Source organism: Jaculus jaculus, chromosome 6 (genome assembly GCF_020740685.1).
Source record: "Jaculus jaculus isolate mJacJac1 chromosome 6, mJacJac1.mat.Y.cur, whole genome shotgun sequence".
NCBI classification, from domain to species: Eukaryota; Metazoa; Chordata; class Mammalia; order Rodentia; family Dipodidae; genus Jaculus; species Jaculus jaculus.
Window position 1 is genome coordinate 18,821,018 of NC_059107.1, and position 21,940 is coordinate 18,842,957.

Here is a 21,940-nt window from a genome sequence, read left to right on the forward strand (position 1 = left end):
TCCTGCCTGACAGGCTTTGCTCATTCCCTCCTCTCATGCCAGGGCTCCAGGCCCCTTCATGGGGCCAATTCATGTCCTTACTTAAGAGTTCAATTTGATGTGGGTACAGCAAAGAAGCTCTCCATGGCAACTGCACCAAGACTGATAATGTCCTTTTAATTATTATCTAAGTCCTTTGCTTTCTTTATTTCTCTAGCTATAATGTGCAAATACTTAACTTACCCATCTGTTTGTTTTCAGTCCCTTCCTCCAAATGCTAAATTGCAATAGAGTACATTTCCCACCTAACTTTCTTTCTTTCTTTTTTTTTCTGACTGGGATGGCACACATCTTTATGAGAAAGAGAGAGAGAAAGAGAAGAGATAATTGGCATGCCAGAGTCTCCAGCCACTGCAATCAAACTCCAGATGAGTGCACCCACTTGTGTGCATGCGTGACCTTGCGCATGTGACACCTTGTGCATCTGGTTTATGTAAGATCTGGGGAGTTGAATGTAGGTCCTAGGCTTCACAGGAAGCACCTTAACCTCTAAACCATCTCTTGAGACCTCACGTAATATTTGATGTCTCATACGTAACTCGAGCCTCTTCCACTACAGGCTCATGGCACACATCTGTGAGGTAAGCATGTCCATGTGTTGAGGAACATTTTACCATGAAGGGGCAAACACAACTTTCTCATGAAAATCAATGACAGAATTAAGTTACTTTGTGGCAATTTTCTTTAGTTTCTCTTTTGGTAGATTTATTTCATAAAAAAGAAGAAATCCAACATGTGAAAACTGAGAAATTGATAAACCACATGTTTTATTGTCACTGGTGATTTGAACTTGGATTTTTATTTCATTTGACTCAAAGGTTTAATAGTTTATTTTATCAAAGTATTATATGATATGTTATACCTAATGTTTTGAAGAAGCTAGAATTAGCATACTCAGTAACTTTTGATGCTTTTTCTTCTTCAAAATTTTTATGTTAGCTAGGCGTGGTGGGGCATGCCTTTAATCCCAGCACTCAGGAGGCAGAGGTAGGAGGATCATGGTGAGTTTGAGGCCACCCTGAGACTGCATAGTGAATTCCAGATCAGCTTGAGCTAGAGTGAGACCCTACCTTAAAAACAAAAAATTTAATGTAGAAAGGATTTTATTTACTTGCACTATGAATGCTATAGAAATACCACTGGATTTTTTAATACAACCTCTTGTATTAATATTATTATTAATAAATAATTATATTAATATTAATGAGTATAAAAAGAGTTACAGACACAAAAATTATCTTTTAACATGCTATATAATTTATTATTTCAGGATAAAATCAGTTTACTAAGGAGATTGCAATAAAATGAGATGTATTTTCATTTGAATATTAAGTGATTTTGTATAACAACAGGAGAGTGTATTTAGCTAGCAATAAAAGTGAGTTTTCTATTAAACAATACTTTAGATATAGTTATATTTATGATCACATTCATTATAATCTAATTTTAGACAATCTTTTATTTTACTCCTATAAATTAAAACACATGGGAAACAAATGCATAGGATCTGTGAATAGACCTAACTACCTGTGCTTGAGGTATTTTGCATTATGGTTTCAAACCAGATGACTTGACTTATATAATACTTTCCCATGAACTCAAAGTAAAGGAGCACATCCAATTTTGTACTGTGAACCCTTATACAAAATATTTAATATTTTTTTCTTAAAATCTACCAATAAAAATTAATACTGAGTATAAGTTCCAGAAACCTGTTAAGTATTTCCCATGGTCTGAGAAGGAGCTGATTATGAACTGTAAAAAAAAGTGTAGAACCTCAAAACTCACCTGAGGCACCTCAAATATAAGAACAGCAATAAGACAAAGAAAGATCCTTTCAACTTGGACTTTGGATTGGGGAAGAAGAACTTTTTTGTTTTGTTTTTGGTTTGCTTGTTTGTTTTGTTTCTTTTTTATAGTCGTGATTCTAATAACTTCCATGTTAAAAATTAGAACTAAATCTATTGTGAAATGCCCAGAAGTGAAGTAGATCATAAATACCTAGAAAATACTTGATTCTTTCTTTCTTTCTCTACATTTGTTTGTTTGTTTGTTTGTTTATTTATTTATGAGAGAGAAAGAGCTCCGGAGAGAGAGAGAAAGAGAGAATTGTTGTACCAGGGCCTCCAGCCACTGCAAACTGAACTCCATACACATGCCCGCCTTTGTGCACCTGGCTTACAAGAGTCCTGGTGAATCCAACCTAGCTCCTTTAGCTTTTCAGGTGAAGTGTCTTAATTGCTAAGCCATCTCTCCAATCCAAAATTCTAGCCTCTTGAATGGGGCAAAGGCTGAATATACTAAGCATAAGAGGTATCATCACCTTAGCTGCCAGAGTGGTCTCTAAAGAGTAACACAGATACTCACAAGACTCTGGTCAAAATCCTTTCAGAGTTGGAGACAAAGTTCTGGGTAGGAAACCCAAGGCTCTCTGAGATCTACTTCTCTACAACAACTTGAAGTCTCTCTGCAGCCCACATTCAAAGCTGCCCCACACTTGGGCTCTCCTATTCCTTTTCTTTTCATAACATTACCCTCCAACTGGCTATATAATTTACTTCTGTATCATACTTCCTGTTCTTTATCTAAGCCTCATACAATAAAAAAATAAGCTACCCTGCCACTCCCAAACACCTACTTGAGTTCAAGGCATGTAACAGATATTCTGGCTATTTATTGAATGAGTGATAAAATAAATCCATGATTTCTTCCCATTGGAAAATTAAGTCTGTAGGAGAACAGGGCTAAAATCAAGATTAAAAGATGGAATCTGGAAGAGAGTCAATACCCAGACAGTTAGCTTCTCTAGTGTCAAAAGATGCTACATGAGTGACTGGGGGAAAATGACCAACATTCCAAGCAACTCATGTTCTAAACTACTCAGCAGCAAAGAACCTGACATGGTGCCCATACAAGTACAATAGTGGCACACAGCCATGGTGGGTAGCCAACTACAATTGATTTGTCTAATGGATTTGCTCAGTGGAATGGAAGTCATAACTGGTTCTGGGAAACAATTCAGAAACATATCCAAATAATTAGCCCACTCTCCAGTATCAAGCTCCCACCAGTCATGGGCTATAAGAGGGCCTACATCTATTAAATACTCTCTAAAATAATAATGGTTATCCCATTTATCCTGTGCTGACTCCACTCTCCATTGGAGAATTTGCTTCTCTTTATCAGAAGGGTACAGAACCTGAGGAGAGAATCAGCCCATCACACCTCACCAGGCCCCCAGCTGAAACTAAGTGGGGAAATGAGCAAGAGTGCTGCTTTGTTGGTGAACATGGTATCAGCACAAGGGTGAAGGAGATAGACACAGAGAATACTCAACTCCTACCAAACCAGATATCCAGAGACACAGAGGCTCCCAATACCTCATCACTGAAGTAGACCTCAAACAAACTCAACATGCCTGAGGGAAATTCATGGAAGAAGGATAGAAAGATTGTTAGAGCAATATGTTGTGACATGACATTATGCACAGAGACACTGCCTCTTACCCATAACGGATGGTTAACCCCGTGATGCACCACCCACATTCCCCAAAGAGGAAGGTCCCTTCAGAAGGGGAAGGAGGGGAAGGAGGCTAATGATAGTACAAACATCGTTATATACACACTGTATACATAACTAGTAGTAATAATAATAAAGATAAAACCTAGGAATAAAATATGACCCTAGAAAAAGCAGTGAGGAAAATCTACACTGGCAAACAGCTGGCTTTCTATAGCTGGACAAATAATTCCAGAACTATGATGTTTAGACCCTAGACTAGCCAAAGCTAGGGTCTTCCTCATCCTTTACCTAATTCTCTAGGGATCTATTTGACATCAGGAAGTAATATTTTTGACAGCAGGAAACACTTTCTATGAAATTTCTACAGACAAATTAATAGCAAACAAGAGTTTGAAAACTCATATCTATCCATTTCTCTACAAACCAGCAACCCATTTATCAATGGCATCAGGCCCTGGAGTCATTGAACCATTGATAATCTGGAATATTTTGTTTAATACCATAATGCTTGAGATTTCACCAGCCAATAAATGCATTTTATTTTCATGTGCACTGATTTATTATCTAATAAAATAACTGTGTGAAGATTCAAGGATTTCTACATCAATTCTTGTCTCTAATTAGAACTGAAATGCCATCCAAAATTAACCTTAACTTAAAATTTTGAATCAACTCAGAGGCAAATAGGTACAATGTGCTCCCAGTATGAAAGTTACTTACTCTAGGACTCTTTCACTACAGTTTCATTTGCCTTTTAAAATTGCTACAATAAAAAAGAACTAACATTACTGGAACTTTCATGAATATCATAGTCAGACAACATGATTGAGAAAGGAGTAGCAGGCAGGAAAGATCCCAGCACCAGTGAAAAATGGAGCTATTTAAATAAATGGCAGCTCCCTTCAGTCAAAGTGACATTTTCTCTCACCGGACCATAAGTTCATTTGTGCAAAGAATCTTGCTCAAATTTCTCAGTTACAAATTTTTAACACTTAAAAGAGACTCTAGGCAAAGAGACATGTTGGAGTAATTTCATCTCATGCATGCTTCAGAAACATTCTAGTGTTTGCTGTAGGACTAGTACTGCACAGGGAAGAATTGACAACCCCTCCAAAATACCCTTGTTACAATACCTTTGGCTCTTTGTTGTAGCTATTTTATAATAAGAGTAAAAAGTTATGGATTGAATATGTTTTAAGTGATGATATTAATTATAAAATGTTGACGTCAATGATTTTTCTAAAAACTGGATGTGAATTTACTATGATATTCTTATGATAACTAACATTTAGAGATACAGATGATGCAAATTGCCTACTCCTTTTTAGGAAATAACAGCACATGACATTTTTTAATGAACTGTGATATCTTAAATTATCCATTAACTAGTTGTTTCTTCATTTCTGTTCAAATGTCTTAGTTGTTGGTGCCAGAAAGGACTTATTACCAGGTATTTACATCTTAATATGTACAAGTTTTCTATAAAGCCTTCACTTACCATGGGATTACGCATGGTTAATCACATTGAGTGAGGTAGTTGTGTGCACCATAGCTGATAATAGGTAGCAGATAACTATTACAGTTTGGTCTAGAGAGAATTTCCAATGATGTTAGCCTCACATATACTAGAACAGTCAGACATATAAATAAAAACATAAACACTATGAGAAACTTCATATCAAGCAAATTATAGCATAGCCACTTATTAAAATATTCAAAAGTATCTTTTAATATAAAGTTTTGTTTATATATTAATGTAGAATGTTTTTATACCATATGAACCTCATGGTAAAACTTAATCCCAGTATACCAGTGGTGAGGAGGGTGGGGTTTAATTAAGGCATATAAGTCATGAAGGTTCAGCGTTCATTGATGGATGAATTCCATTACACACAATGCTTTGAGGTATCTTTCTCTATATCTGTTCTGTTCAATGTGAGAGAGTGCCTTCACTCTGAAGGGTTCAGAATTCAAGGCAATATCATACAAGATACCAAACCTGCCAGCATTTTAATGTTGGAATCCCTGCTTGCAAAACTGTAAGAATTAAAGTTCTGTTCTTTACAAATGACAAAATCTCAGGTATACTCTTATACCAGTGCAAAGTGGGCAGAGTCACTATTAACATATTTTAGTAAAAGCTATAAAGAATGTAACTAAATTGACTAATTTATGTGACATATCATTTTGCATTGGTATTGATGCCAGACAACATATTGTGAGTGTAACCTTGCTAAGCATTTTATGCACTATATCTCATCACATCCTTATATTAACTTGATTGATACAGGCTACACTAGAAACCACAATTTATATATGAATAAATTAAAACTCATAGATTAAATAACTTGTATGGCTTAGAAAAGCAACCATAGAGCTTGAACTATAGCTTGAGTCAGTCAGCAAAAACCAGAGACTGTGTAAGAAAGACAGGCTCACAATATGCCATGTAACTTGCCTCAGCCCCAAACTGAAGCCTAAATACCAAAGAGAGGTATGAGATATGTCATGTTACTCTCTCTGCCAAACTATGATAAGAAAAAAAGGGCAAGGCAATTTTTATTTCTATCCACTTGTATTATTTAATTTTCATAATATATATGCAATTGTTTTAATAAAAATGTATTAATCTTTGAAAATAGTAGGAAAGCTCAGGGTTTTTATATGAAATTTTCTCAGTGTGTCTTTGACCCTGAAAGAGAATCATTATCAGTTTTCTATCTCTTAGAACACACTTCCAGTAGTAACTTTGAGAACACCTTTTGGAAGCAAAGCATCCGTCTTAAACTACAGGTAAGCTTCTAGACTAAAAGTGAAATAAATCATGGAGTTGAAGACATCAGCCAGTGTGGGACACCAGGAGAGAATCCATGATCAATGAAATACATTGGAAAATCAAATATGAATACATCACAGTACAAAGAAAATAGAAATGCAAATTGTAGAGGCACAGCAAGGTGAGAAGGAGGTCCAGAGCGTTTTTAGGTAGGAGATAGCAGAACTATGGACGTGATGAGACCAAATTGCCAGTTAAGGTTGATATTTTAGGGGTTGAGGACAGAGCTCAGGTGGTACTGAGGGGCTTGGAGTAGAGCTTTGTTGAGTTTTTTCTACCATGTATGAAGCACAGCATAAACCTATAATCTTCATTCAGCACTCAGAAGTTAGTGGCAAGAGAATCTATAATTAAGCTACACAGTTAAGTTAGGTTGAAACCTTATCTCAAAAACACCAACATTGGTATTTGAGGAATCTGAGAAGCAAGACTTAGGGAATACCAGATTCTTTGATTCTTTGCATCCACAATCTAAACAATAGACAGTTTATATCAGTTTTTTGTTGTTGTTTTTGTTTTCCCCAGTTTACATGGAATCTTATATATGACACTATCAGGCAACTATTCGAAAGGATATGAAAAAAGACACAATTCTTGACAAGGATATTAACCTAATGTGGGATACATGGGGGAAATGAACTTTTCCGACTCTTCAGTAATTTCTGAACAGCTCTTTGTCCCCATGGTTGCCAAGATATGATAGGATGAGGCATTGCAACACAATTCCATCCAGGTAAATGATCAATGTAACAGGTCACTTTCACCCATCCACTCAACAAAGTGATCTTGAACAATGATAATGAAACAGGCACTTGACTAAATGTTTAATAAAAATAAAGAATGGGATAAAGACTGAGGAGAATGTATAGCAAGAAAGAATATTTGAATACTGCACAAATAAATGTGAAATCTTAGTTGTGAAAGGTCATAAAATGCAGAGATTCTTGACAACATGTAAGCAATGGCCAAGAATTACTGGTATCCTCAATCTCTGGAACAAGACACAGTCACATATTCTATGGACTAGTCCAATTTTTGCTTCACCATCTAGATATTTTTTTTTCTTTCTGTCTAGTGTTAAATAACTTCATACCTGGACTACGTGTATTTACTTATGTTTCCTAAACAGTGTAACACCCTGTCTTCATATGTCACAATTATATTTAAGTTGAAAATAAAGGAACAGTCAAGTGTCTTTACTTGGTATTTGCAGCAGACACATTTGTCCAACACTGTTCAATACATGGAGGAGGAAACTCCATATCAACGGAGGCTTGGGGAGAAGATTCAGAGAATTCATGATGACATTTATTGCTGGAAAATATTTGGGAAAAGTAAGGTTATGTTTCCACAGCAACCAACTTTGTTGAGTCCACTGAGCTATATTGAAAATAATGAAGAGAGATAGTAGGAAGAACAGAGTTAGCTCTCTATGGAATGGAAGGGATGCTAGGCAAAAATAAGGGAAGCAGAAACAAGCTCATTGAAGAGGTATACTGTTAATTAATCTTCAATTAATCATGACTACATCAATTTGGTTCTGACCCCTGTACACTATTTATTTATTATTTATTTTTTATGTATTAGCTAGTTATTAATTTAGAATTCAATCATATTATAATATCAAGCTCTACTCCTTCAACAGAATTTTAAGTTTATAATACGTTAATGGTACATAAAACACTATATAGCAAATCTTGAGATGTATTCATCTTAAGCAATTGAATATCAATGACCACTGTACCAACTTTCTTTTTCCTTGTCCTTGGCCTCTTGTGACTCTATGAGTTTGACTATTTTAGATGACTCATGTAAATGGAACAATCAAGTATGTGTCCTCCTGTGATTTAGTTACTATGATTAGCATATGGTCACCATTATTCATCAATATATATTGACATACTTCCTTTTTAAATATACATAGCATTTCACTTGAGCATATGTTGCCTATATACTCATCCACCAATGGACATTTAGATTATCATTACTCCTGGGGTATTGTGAATAATGCTGTAATGTACATTGGAAATCTACTATTTCTTCATGACTCTGATTTGATTTTATCTTTTGTATAAATATCCAGAAGTGGAATTTCCAGAACAAATGACATCTCTGCTCTTAATTTATTGAGGAACCACTATATTGAGTGTACAAGAGTTTCAATTCCTTCACATTTTTACCACCTCTTGTCTTGTTCCCATAAATAGTATAAGGAACTTGAATTGAGATCTCTGTGATTTTTAAAAAAATATTTTGTTTTTAAAATATTTTATTTATTTTTATTTATTTATTTGGTAGAGAAAGAGGGACAGAGAGAGAGAATGAGTGGGCATGCCAGGACCTCCAGCCACTGCAAATGATCTCTTGAACATGTGCGCTCCCTTGTGCATCTGGCTAACGTGGGTCCTGGGTTATCGAACCTGGGTCCTTTGGCTTTGCAGGAAAACACCTTAACCACTAAGACATCCCTCCAGCCCTGTGACTTTTTTCTTTTTCTGAGACCAGGATCATGGTATATGGCCCTGATTTGTCTTGATCTTACTGTGGTCTAGTCTGACCTTGAACTCATTGTGATCCTCCTGATTTAACCTCAATGCTGAGATTAACAGTAGTGGCCAAACCTCAGAGAAGGCTCAGCCATTAAAGGTGCTTGCTTGCATAGCCTGATGGCCTGGGATTAGTTCCCCAGTCCCCACATAAAGCCAGGTGCTCACAGTAGCACATGCATCTTTATTTTGTTCTTTCTCTCCCTCCTTTCCTCTCCCTCTTCTTCCTCTCTCTCAAATAGGTAGATAATTTTTAAGTAGGTGCCAGTACACCTGGTTTCTCTGGTTTGGGTTTGAGTTACCCAGATGGTCAGGAAAACTGAGTATCTTTCATTTATCATTGGCCTATTGGTATATCTTCTTTAGATAAATACCTCTTCAAATCTTCAGTCATTTTTAAAATTGAGTTACTTTCTGGCTTTTAAATATTCCCTTATGTATTTTGAAAGTCTGTTCCCTATCTGATATATGGGCTGCCGATGTCTTCCCCTCTTTCACTCAGTGGTTTCTTTTCTGTGCAGAATTTTAATTTGAACTAGTGTGACTTATCTGTCTTGCTTTTAATATCATATCCATGAAATTAATGCCAATTTCATAAAGCCATTCCTGTGTGGTGGTGGTGGGGGTGGTGGTGGTGTGTGTGTGTGTGTGTGTGTGTGTGTGTGTGTGTGATCTGAGAGTTTGAAAGTTTGAGGCCTCACAATTAAATTTTTCATTTTTCATTTATATAAAGTTGATTTTTACTTAGATTGTGAGATGCATTTCCAGTCTCATTATTTTTGGCCTATCTGGTTTTCCCAATATGAGTATTTAAAAAAAGATCCTTCCTTAGTTGAATATTCTTGAAACATTAATTAGACATTAATTGGCTTGATGTCTGGTGATAAAATTCACAGTGGCAGACTGCTTGCCTAACATGTGCCCATACCTAGGTTCAACAAAAAAAAAAAAATGAAAATAATGTAAAAAAAATTAAATTTAAAAAATCAGTATGCAACATGCTAAGGAATTTATTTTTAGACTCACGACACTACACTCAGGAAATTTGATATCTCAGGGTTTGTGCTTTCTCAACATTATTTTGTATGTTGACTTTTTTTTCATTTCTTTAGAAGTTTGTTTCTCCTCCTGAGCAAAACATCAATGGGGTTTTGATAAAGACTATGTTGTACATGTAGTTGATTTTGGATAGTGTGTAAATATTAACAATTCTAACCTTCCAATTTATGAACTGTCCATGTACTGTTCAGCTTCTTTCATCAGTGCTGTGTGGCTGTCAGTGTTCAGGCTGACCCTCTTTCATCAAGTTGACTGCTAAGATTGACTAATCTTATACTATTATAAATAAAATTATTTTCTTAACTTCTTTCTGTATGGCTAGTATTTAGGGTATAGAAATACAGCTACTTGTCTGTTGATTTTGTAACCTGGAGTTATGTTGAAGTTACTTCTGTTCTAACAGTTTTTATTATTTTAAAGGCTTTTTACAGCTATGATTATGTTCTCTGTGGACAGCAAAAAAAAAAAATTGCTTCCTTTTGATTAAAATCCTATTGATTTCCTTTTCTTGTGTGATTGTGCTCTGGCTAGGAATTGTAGTACAATTTTGAAGAGAATGAAGGCATCCCTGCCTTAGTATCAATTTTAGAAGGAAAGTTTTCAGTATGAATATGAAGTTAATTATGGGGTTGTCATATTTAACCTATTATATGAAGGTATACATTTCTTTTGTATCTAGTTTATTGAATGGTTTTATTATGAAAGTGTACCCAAATTTATCATACACTTTTATTCTGAATCAAATGAGTAGCCATGTGAAGTTCCCTTCATGCTGATGATGGGCATTCAAATTAATTTATTTACATAAGTTAGGCCACTTTTGCATCCCTAGGATAAATGCTACTTAATTGGGATGTATAACTCTTTTAATGTGCTGGAGAATTTTTAAAAATATTTTTATCTATTTGCAAGCATAAACAGAGAAAGAAAGGGAGGGAGGGGAGAGAGAGAGAGAGAGAGAGAGAGAGAGAGAGAAGGGCATGCCAGGGCCCCTGCCACTGCAAACTCCAAATGCATTTGCCACTTTGTCTATCTGCCTTTACATTGGTACTAGGAAATTGAATCCAGGCCATCAGGTTTTGCAAGAAGGGCCTTTTATCAGCAGAACAATTTCTCCAACCTTCTTTTGGTGAATTTTTGATAAATAATTTTGATGGTTGATTTCTGTATCTGTTACTCATTGGGGATATTTGTTGATGGCCTTTTATTTTTATTGTTATTGTTATTTATTTACTTGATAGAGAGAGACACAGAGAGAGACAATGGATGCACCAGGGCCTCTAGCCAGCATAAACGAACTCCAGATGCATGTGCTACCTACCATGTACATCTGGCTTATGTGGGTTCTAGGGAATTAAACTTGGATCCTTACATTTTCCAGGTAAGTGCCCTAACCACTAAGCAATCTCTCCAATACCAGCCTTGTCTTCTTAAAGTATCCTGAAATATCTTTTATTTGTCTGTTGTATCAGGGTAATATCTAGTCTCATAAAATGACTTTATAGCATTCTTTTTATTTATACTTTTGAAAGATTTAATAATTGCTATTAATTCTTCTTCACATATTTGGTAGAGTTCACCAGTGAAGCATTATTTTCCTGGAAATTTTTGCTAGGAATATTTTATTACAAATTCTCTACTAACTAGTTATGTATATTCACACTTTCAAGTTCTTCATGATCTAGTCTAGCTATAATTTATAGTTCCAGAATTTTTTCATATTTTCATTTTTAATTATATTTCATTTATTTATTTGAGAAAGATAAAGGGGCAGACTGAGGAAGAGAGAGAGGGAGAGAATGGGCACGCCAGGGCCTCTAGCCAGTGCAAATGAACTACAGATGTATGCTCCCCTTTGTGCATCTGTGGGTCCTGGAGAATCAAACCAGGATCCTTTGGCTTTGCAGGCAAATGTATTGACCACTAATCTATCTCTACAGCCCCTCCCCATTTTTATTTTTTATTTCTTTTAAACCTATAATAAATTATTTAATATTTAATGTAAATCTTTAAAGTTCAATTTACCTGTAAATTATTCCTAATATGTAATAACTTTCTTATGTCTTTGAATTCTGTTGTGATGCTTCCTATTTCTAATTTTGATTTTATCTAGCACAATCTGAAATCCAAAGCATGAACAGTAATCAACTCTTCTCAGACCTGAAATGTGTGCTGTTCTTTAAGAAGGATATCAAAGATATGGACTCAGTGCTGTGGAATATTTTAAAATAGAAAGTTCTTTAATCAACTGACATGAAGATAAATATACTACTAAGAAGAAAATGGATATGCAAGGCACAGTCTTGTTTCTATATGCATTTGCTAGTAGTAAATATATACTACCCTTCTGCATAGAATTTGTCAGTATATTAACAATTAATATTTGGAGCTGGAAAGATTGCTCAGCAGTTAAGTAGTTAAAGTTAACCACCCATGCTCTATCCCCAGGACCCACATAAGCCTGATGTACAAAGTGACATATGTATCTGGACTTCATTTGCAGTGGCAGGAGACCCTGGTGTGTCCATTCTCCCCACCTCTCTCTTTCTCTCTCCCTCTCTCCTTGCAAATAAATAAAACATTAAAAATAAAGCCAGGCATGGTGGTGCACACCTTTTTTCTTCTTAATTTATTTATTTGAGAGTGACAGACACAGAGAGAAAGACAGATAGAGGGAGAGAGAGAGAATGGGCTTCCAGCCTCTGCAAACGAACTCCAGATGCATGCGCCCCCTTGTGCATCTGGCTAACGTGGGACCTGGGGAACCGAGCCTTGAACCGGGGTCCTTAGGCTTCACAGGCAAGCGCTTAACCACTAAACCATCTCTCCAGCCCTGGCGCACACCTTTAATCCCAGCATTTGGGAGGCAGAGGTAGGAGGATTGCTGTGAGTTTGAGGCCACCCTGAGAGTACATAGTGAATTCCAGGTCAACCTGAGCTAAAGTGAGACCCTAGCTTGGAAAACAAGAAAAAAAAAAAGGTTTATTTTTTTCTTTTATTATTATTATTATCATTATTAACAACATATTTTGTATGGATACATCACTTGTTGGTACCCTGTTTTCCTTCATCCCTCCCCCATTCTACTGGGCATGTACCTCAGTAGTGTTGCTGATATTCCCCATGGGGTTGTGGTTTATGCATTGTGGGAGCAGCAGACAGTTATTTTGGGGGGTAGGGGATGCCTCTGGACATGTTGTCTCAATCTGTGGCTCTTACAATCTTTCTGCCCCCTCTTCTGCAAAATTACCTGAGCCATGGTGGGTAAGTTTTAAGCCTACTTCAGTGATGAGTTCTTAGGAGCCTGTGGATCTCCGCTTTGGTAGATATTGAGTATTTGCAGAGGCTGTGTCCCCCACCCTGGCGCTGGTTATCAGGTTCAGCATGGAATTGGCACTCTGGCTTGTCTTCCCAAATCCTCTGTGGTTTCAGCTATGGCTTGGCTGAAGTACAAGGGGTAGTTTATCTCGCTACCTTCTCAAAAAGAGCAGGTTCTCCAATGGAGAATGAAGTCAGCTTAGTTTATATGGGATAAGTATGATTAATTTAGGGAGAATTTGATGTATGTAACCCCTCTTAGCCAGAGACTAGTGAGAACTCGACATTGGAGAGCATAATCTTTTCTCCATAGGATTATGATCTGGTTCCCAATTCCAAATATGGGTTCCTTTACACTGAGCAGATCTCTTAGCCAATCAGAAAGCTACTGGTTACCCACCAAAGCTGTGTGCCACTATTGCACTAGTGTGTATATCCTGTTCAGGTGTTTGCTTCTGAGGAACTTAGACCTCTGGTTGCTCAGACTTCTGTTGGCCACTTGCCATCAGTAGCTCATGTAGCACTTTCCAGCACTAGACAGGCTAATTGTCTGGGGACTGGGTCTCTTCCAGCTTCCAGCCACATCTCTCCATGCTCTGCGTAGGTAGCATATGGTGTCTTTAGCAATAGGGTCTTACCTTTTGCCTCAGGTGGGTAATTAAGTGCTTTGACAGAAATATGTATTGTTTTGGGGACTTTTTGTAGGTCTCTCCCATCAACAGCTCACTATGGGTAGCAAATAATTTCTGGTACTGGGAGTTACAGGCCAGAGACTTCTGCTTTTTAAGCTTAGGCTTCATCCCACCCTCTCCAGGGCCCATCTTTACAGGTGTTCCCCTGTTACTGCTATTGATGGTTATGTCTTTTGGTCTATGTCTGAGGATAAAGATTTCTAGGGTACCAGTTCATTTTGGATTTAGTTTAGTGTTTTTTTCCCACCCTCTCCTTCCCCTCCCCAATACCCTTCCATCTTTATTATCTGGGTCTTGAGTTGCCTATCAGATATGTCAGCAACTCAAGGTGGTTTGGGTTAGGAACTGCAGGTAAGTGAGACCATTTTGGCATTTGTCTTTCTGTGACAGTGTGAGTTCGCTGAGTATAATCTGTTCCAAGTCTGTCAATTTTTCTACAAATTTCATTTATCAATTTTTCCTTACTGCTGAGTAGAATTCCATTGGGTGAATGGACCATAACATCATTCTTCCTTCATTTAATAATACTCACCTGGGTTGATTCCAGTTCTTAGCTATAATAAATTGAGTAGCTATAAACATGTTTGAGCACATATATCTGTAGTGAAACATGGAACATGTAGGATAAATGCCCAGTAAGGAAATAACTGGGTCTGTTGGTAGCTCTATGTTCATCCTTTTCAGAAATCTCCACATTGATTTCTACGGTGGTTGTCCAAGTTTACATTCCCACCATCAGTGGCTGAGGGTTTCTCTATAAGGATGGCAATCATTAAAACATAGGCAAAGTTTGTTTGTAGTATTCCTCTCTCTGTGAATCATGATCATTACTATCATGTATGCTGCCTTCCTGGCAGCATAAATAAGTTGTTTTCTTACTAGAATTAATTTATACAATTTATTAAACATGTTTACTAGGTCAGGAGACAGAATTAATATTAACCTAACAAGTAGTTTGTCATTTATTCATTCTCATTAGTTCTATAATAAAATGAACTGTGAAACTGTATAAAAGTATATTGGCATTAAAAGCTTTCTTTCCCATTTTGTTTATCTCATATCTTTAAATGCCAATGCAATTGTTAAAGGTTGCTAATTTGAAAAGCAAAGCAAGTTTAGAGTTTGTCCTTGCACAAAGCTGGCATGAGAATTGTAACACTTCTTCCCTAATTTGGCATCATCATACACACTTGTCTTTAAACATCTCCTGATTTAATGGTAGCCAAGGTACCAGACATAATATTAAACTCAGAGACTCACTCTTCTACTCTATAAGATGGTGTATAAAATATATTTCTGTTACTTATACATTATTTAAATGAGGAAAATAGCTCATGTATGACAGTAAACTCATGGATTGTATTAATATAATTCTGGTTTTAGCTAAGAAGTTTGGTCCATATAGAGTCTGTATTTGGCTTATGAATATCCTCCAGGCAAACCTCTTCTAATTTATCAATTTATTTTCTAATTTCTAATTCCTTTCTAAAGTTAACCTACTATTAATAATTATAATATTATTAATATTGTCATGTTTATGAATACTGATGCATTTTCTGATACTGTTAAGAATTCACAGTATTGAATTTAAAATGATTTAATATAGGCATTAATGTCACATTTCTAACAAATCATCAAAATACTAAATAGAATTAAAATATTTATGATAAAATATGAAATGAAAATATAAAATTTCACACAGTTATAACTATGCTATATATGTATTAATTTTATTAGTGGTTAAGGTGTTTGCCTGCAAAGCCAAAAGACCCAGGTTTCATTCCCCAGGACCCACATTAGCCAGATGCACAAGATGCTGCATGCATCTAGAGTGGCTGGAAGCCCTGGCACATCCCTCTCTCTTTCTCTCTCTCTCTCTCTCTCTCTCTCTCTCTCTCTATTTCTCTCTGCCAAATAAGTAAATATAATTTTATAAAACTCAGTAGTGGAGCACTCACAACTTCATGGGTAGGCATATTCCTTTTTCTACAGACACAACACCATAAATAATGTAACAAGGAGAGGGAAGATCCATTCTATAATGGATTCTGAACTCCGTGTGCTAAACACTGTGGTTAAGGCAAACACAGGAACATGCATGAACAAATGGGAAGCAGACAGGATCCCTGATCCCATGGGACCTATGTGCCAGTGAAGGAACTCAAACAAAAATTTGTGTTCACAACATGTGACAATCTGTGAACAAGAACACTGTAGAGTGTCACAGAAGTGCAAAGCATAACCTGACAGCCTGAGAAGCCTGTGAGGAGGAGGAAGAGGGAGGTGTTGAGGAAAAAACCATGGTTCCCCAACTTGATGGAATGGAGCAACATTTGCTGAAATGGTTACACTAATATATATATATATATAATATATATATTATATATTCATCTTATTTGAAACACCAAAGGGAGTAAAGGTGAGGAAATTCTGGCTTCCATTATCAGACACAAAGGTGCCTACAAAAGTGAAGAAACTTTAAGAAGGAAACACATCTGTAGACGGTTCTTTCAAAAATGGAGAAACAGGGGCTGGGGAGATGGCTTAGCAGTTAAGTGCTTGCCTGTGAAACCTAAGCTCCCAGTTCAATGCTCAATTCTTTAAGACCCACATGAGCCAGATGCGCAACGTGGCGCATGCATCTGGAGTTCGTTTGCAGTGGCTGGAGGCCCTGTTGTGCCCATTCTCTCTCTGTCTATATGCCTCTTTATCACTCTGCCTGTCTGTCACTCTCAAATAAATAAAATAAGTAAATAAACATTAAAAAGGAGGAACAGAGCAGTGAAGTATTTTCACACAGCTGGGAAGGAAATCTTTCCCTACTTGTTTACTTTTGAGTCACTGAGTCTAAGAGCTCCCATCTCCCCTCCGTCCCGATTTGCTGGGGAGTCAGTCTGCGGAGATGCTGGTTAGGCAGCAGCTCTCTTCCTCCCGTGCAGGCCTGAATCACCCCTTGAGTCAGGAGAGATGGTTGACCTTTTGCATACACACCCTTCTCCTGCCAAATTCCAAGCCAGCTGTGCTGCAGTCATAAATCAAGGGCTTCCCCCTGCGTTTTTGATCATCTGAAAAATACTCACACAGCATCTGTGGCACCCCGCCATTCCTCTTCTAAAGACCCCTGGGGAAACTACTCAACTAGTCCTACTTTTCTTTTCAATCAATCGTAATCCTCTTGTTTTTATTTTTAAGTGCTTTAAAGCAGGATGTAGTGACACATAACTTTAATCCCAGCTAAGGTGGGAGGGACACCGTGAGTTCAAGGCCAGCCTTGGTCTATAGAGTGAGCTTCAGGTCAGCCTGGGCTACAGTGAGACACTAGCTTGAAAGAAATTTTCTTTAGGGCTGGAGAGATGGCTTAGCGGTTAAGCGCTTGCCTGTGAAGCCTAAGGACCCCGGTTCGAGGCTCGGTTCCCCAGGTCCCACGTTAGCCAGATGCACAAGGGGGCGCACTCGTCTGGAGTTCGTTTGCAGAGGCTGGAAGCCCTGGCGCGCCCATTCTCTCTCTCTCCCTCTATCTGTCTTTCTCTCTGTGTCTGTCGCTCTCAAATAAATTAAAAAAAAAAAATTTAAGAAATTTTCTTTAAATGCTTTAAAATGCTTGCAATTAGGAAAGATCTATGGCAACCACTGACCCCTGGAATCTGAATTAACAGGAGCAACGCTATGGAATGTAAGTATATTAACAAGCTGAGCTTGGGGACCCAGCTGTCAGAAACTGGCTGTATGGCCTTTATGAAGTGACCCAGTCATTCTGGATCAGTAAAGTTAGGTCAAGACAGACTTCCAAAAATGGAGTCACTGAGGACACCAAGAAGCCGACAGAGACACGAGGAAGCGGGTCATCCACATTCCTCAAGAAACCACCCAGCCATCATCCCTTCCTTGCCTGACAATGCCCCAGGTCTAGATTTCCTGCCCCCTTATCACTCAGGTCTCCTGGTCACTTCTGGTCTCACACCCTATGGCTAATATAAAGAATAAAGGAGGGTTTTTTTTCCCCTTCCTCACCCTACCCCAACTGAAGAGCGATATATAGCCCACTATCTGTCATCTCAAAGTTGGCTGTGCTCCACTCTTCTAAGAGTCTTGACAGCTTGTGCTTTTCCAGAATAAAAGCATCCATCTTTGGCCTCAGAGTGGTCTGGTGGTCTGGGTTGGTCCCGAACCTTACAAGCAGGTTTATCTATATGACAGGTTTATATCAATTTTGGGTTCTGCAATAGTGGAGTAACTTCTCTGTGACTGGTTACCGACTTTTCCAGTAAGAAGGAATACACACACATTGCACAAAACAGACTGATTTCCTACAGATGGACAGAGAAACCCGCAAAAGTCTAGAATCACTTGCCAACTAGTTCCTAATGCCCAGAGAAGGTGCCCAGGACAAACAGACTCTTTCTCTCCACAGGCCGCATTTGTACCACACTTGAGGGTTTCTGAGCAGTCTCCTGTCCTGGCTTGATGCAGAGAAACAGCACAGTGCACTACAGCATTGAAGACATCTGGTTTCTAGGCAGGGTCTAGGCCCCGGCCTGTCCAGCCAGCTCCTTCTCAACTCTCAACTCAGGATGTTGCGTCCTCACACTCTAGACACTCTTCAGACACACGGGTGACAAAACATGGGGCTAAGTTTAAGACTCTGCTGCAGTCAGGGTCATATTGCTGGTAGAAATCACCCAAGCAAGAATAGCTTGTGGGAAAAAGAGGTTTACTTTGGCTTACAGGCTCAAGGGGAACTCCACGATGGCAGGGAAAACTATGGCATGAGCAGATAGTGGACATCACCCCCTGGGCCACATCAGGTGGACAACAGCAACAGGAGAGTGTGCCAAATACTGGCATGGGGAAACTGGCTGTAACACCCATAAGCCCGCCACCAACAATACACTGCCTCCAGGAGGCGTTAATTCCCAAAATCTCCATCAGCTGGGAACCTAGCATTCAGAACACCTAAGTTTATGGGGGACACTTGATTCAAACCACCACAGACATGCTAGGCATATGTCCCCAAAGACTTTAATGTAAAAGCTTCATAGTAATTGCAAGTTGAATATAGTTGTGATCTAGTTTTGGTGGTGTTCTTTTTTGTTGTTGTTTGTTTTGTTTTGTTTTTGTTCTTTGAGGTGGATTTTTGCTTAGATTAAAGGCATGCACCATCATACCTGGCTTCCACATTATTTTATACATTGATTGCTTCTGCCTAACAATGTCCAGTGTAATAGCTACCATTTCCTAAAATGCATACTGTGTAGCAAGCATTTTTCCTAAGTTCCTTATAAAAACCAGTTCTCCTGGTGTGCATGAAAATCTACACAGTATTTACTGTTAACAAGCCCCCTTTTTTAAAAAATATATATTTTATTTATTTATTTGAGGGAGAGAGAATGGGCGCGCCAGGGCCTCCAACCACTGCAAACAAACTCCAGATGTATGCGCCCCTTGTGCATCTGGCTTATGTGGGTCCTGGAGAGTCAAACCAGGATCCTTTGGCTTTGCAGGCAAACACATCTGCTAAGCCATCTCTCCAGCCCGACAACCCCTTTTTATTTAGAAGAAAACACTGAAGCACGGGAAGTATTTTAAATTCATCCAGGTTATAAATGAGGGCAACAGGATTCTGATGTAAGCAGTAGCCTTCAGGATCCACACTTCTATTCATTAAGCCAAGGATGGAAGCGTGGGTTATAATGTAGAGGTAGGCACAGTTCCATTTTGACATTTCCAAAAGCAATGTCAGTGCCCTGGAAACATTTCTATGAAATTGCGAGTGCAGCAGGCATGAGGAGGCAGGAGAGATCTTTTGTCCAGTGAGCTATAAGCTCGTGGCTTGGCTTTGAAGCACGGGTGAAAACTCAAGGAAGTGGAAGACAAATCTTCAACCCTGCCCAACATGCTTGACACCACTGTGCGACCCAGCCCCACCTTGCATCCTCGGCTAACATGCGCTTGAGTCTAATCTAGACTAAATTAAATTAGACGGGCAATTTCTAAAGACTATCTAACTTAATTGTATTATTGTATTAAATCCAGAAACACTGTCTTTATGCACAGAGGCCAAAAGTAATATCTTTTCATCTTTTTAATAGGATTTTCTGAAATTAAGTTTTTCATTAAGTTTAATGAATTCATGTTATTTTATTTAATTCAAGAAAATTTAATACACATTATTGTAATCTAGACTGGGGAATTTGGTATGTAAGAAGTTTTAGACTAGTCAGTTCTTGACTCTGAAATTCAGGCTTAGTGTCCTAATGCAAAATGGTCATTTTCACATTCTTTTCTTTCTTTAAGCTTATGCAGGGTCCAGCTTTAACTAAGATAATTTTGCAAAGATGTTTATTATATCTGCTTAACCATTTATGAAATGCTCCTTAAAAAGTCATTGCTTTTAGGGCTGGAGAGATGGCTTAGCGGTTAAGCGCTTACCTGAAAACCCTAAGGACCCCGGTTCGAGGCTTGGTTCCCCAGGTCCCACGTTAGCCAGATGCACAAGGGGGCGCACTCGTCTGGAGTTCGTTTGCAGAGGCTGGAAGCCCTGGCGCACCCATTCTCTCTCTCTCTCCCTCTATCTGGCTTTCTCTCTCTGTGTCTGTTGCTCTCAAATAAATAAATAAATAAATAAATAATTTAAAAAAAAAAACTCATTGCTTTTAGTAGAAACAAAACTCCCAGGAGAAGCAGCTGGTGACATTATGTAGGAGAAATCTACCCCTCCCTGACAGGAAACCTCTGGAAATTTCTTATTTTCTAAGTGGTGGCTAAATTTTCAGTGCCCTAACCACCTGACTTTCTAATTTGACTATGTAGGAAACTTTCTGCAACTAGTCATTAGAACTCTGTGCACATCTGTTTCCCTGAAAAAAGAAATACATAAACCACAAAAAGATTAAATCTAATTATTATGATTTCCATTTCTGGGGCAAGGCCTTTTCATAAATAATTATGTCTTATTTCAAAACTGGCAAATTTCAAGCACTGGCTCCATCATTCATAATAATGAGGGGATTTATAACCGACAAGCTCATTAGCTATGGAAGGGTAATTAGTACTTTAACCAAAAAAAAAAAAAAAAACCCTGCAACCATGAAGCTCACTGGGAGTGTCGTGACTTTTTGGCTACGAAGCCATTTACCTCTTACCAGATGGATTCCGTGGTGCAGGAGTCCCAGGAGCAGGAACAAAGTAGTGTCTGCTATGCTTGGACAGAGCTGGCAGCTCTGGGTAAAAGGGAGAAAAGCAGCATTTCTGCATTTCTGAGGGTTTGTGTACTTGGAATCTGCAAATGGAAAGGGTAGGCGAGAAGGTAATACAAAAGGCACTGGACAGACCTGCGAAGGACCAGGAAAGACCAAGACCATATGGTCACCAAGGGACAGGAATTCAAAGAAAATAGGGGAAAATATTAAAATTATTAGGCATGCATGGTGGTAACAGAGACTAGTTTGTGTATGAGGGTTTTGTTTGTCTGCCTGTCTGTCTGCTTGCTTGCCTGCTGGTGTGTATGTATGTGTATTTGTGGAAGGTATGTCTACCTTCCCTTTTTGTGCCCCATGAGCTTGCCTGCCACCACCCACTTCATCGCTTTAAGTGGAGTTTCTTACTGATGCCAAGGCCTGCTGTTTTTCACAAGACAGGATTATTCCCTCGTGTGTGCATGGTCACAACCACTTGTTTCGGTGGGATCTGGGGATCCGAACTTCGACAGCTTCATGCCCCTCAGGCCCTCATGCTTGTGCAGGCAGCATACTTCACTGCTTTTCCAGCCCTGTGTCTCAGTATTTTGATCTACTTAATGTATCTTTCGATTGTCAGAACAACTTAGAAATGTTGCTGCTGTTTTCTGTATTATCATACATGTCCAGGCTTCTTCTTGCTGCTGGCTGGCTTTTCCTCTGACACTGCATACTCTACTGTGGATGAGCTCA

The 21,940-nt window shown here is 38.2% G+C and overlaps 1 pseudogene; it reads right to left on the minus strand.

Annotated features, from left to right (window-relative positions):
- LOC101611592 overlaps nt 1-21,594 on the minus strand; it is a 93,925-nt pseudogene extending 72,331 nt beyond the window's left edge.
- Nucleotides 21,595-21,940: the final 346 nt, after the last annotated feature.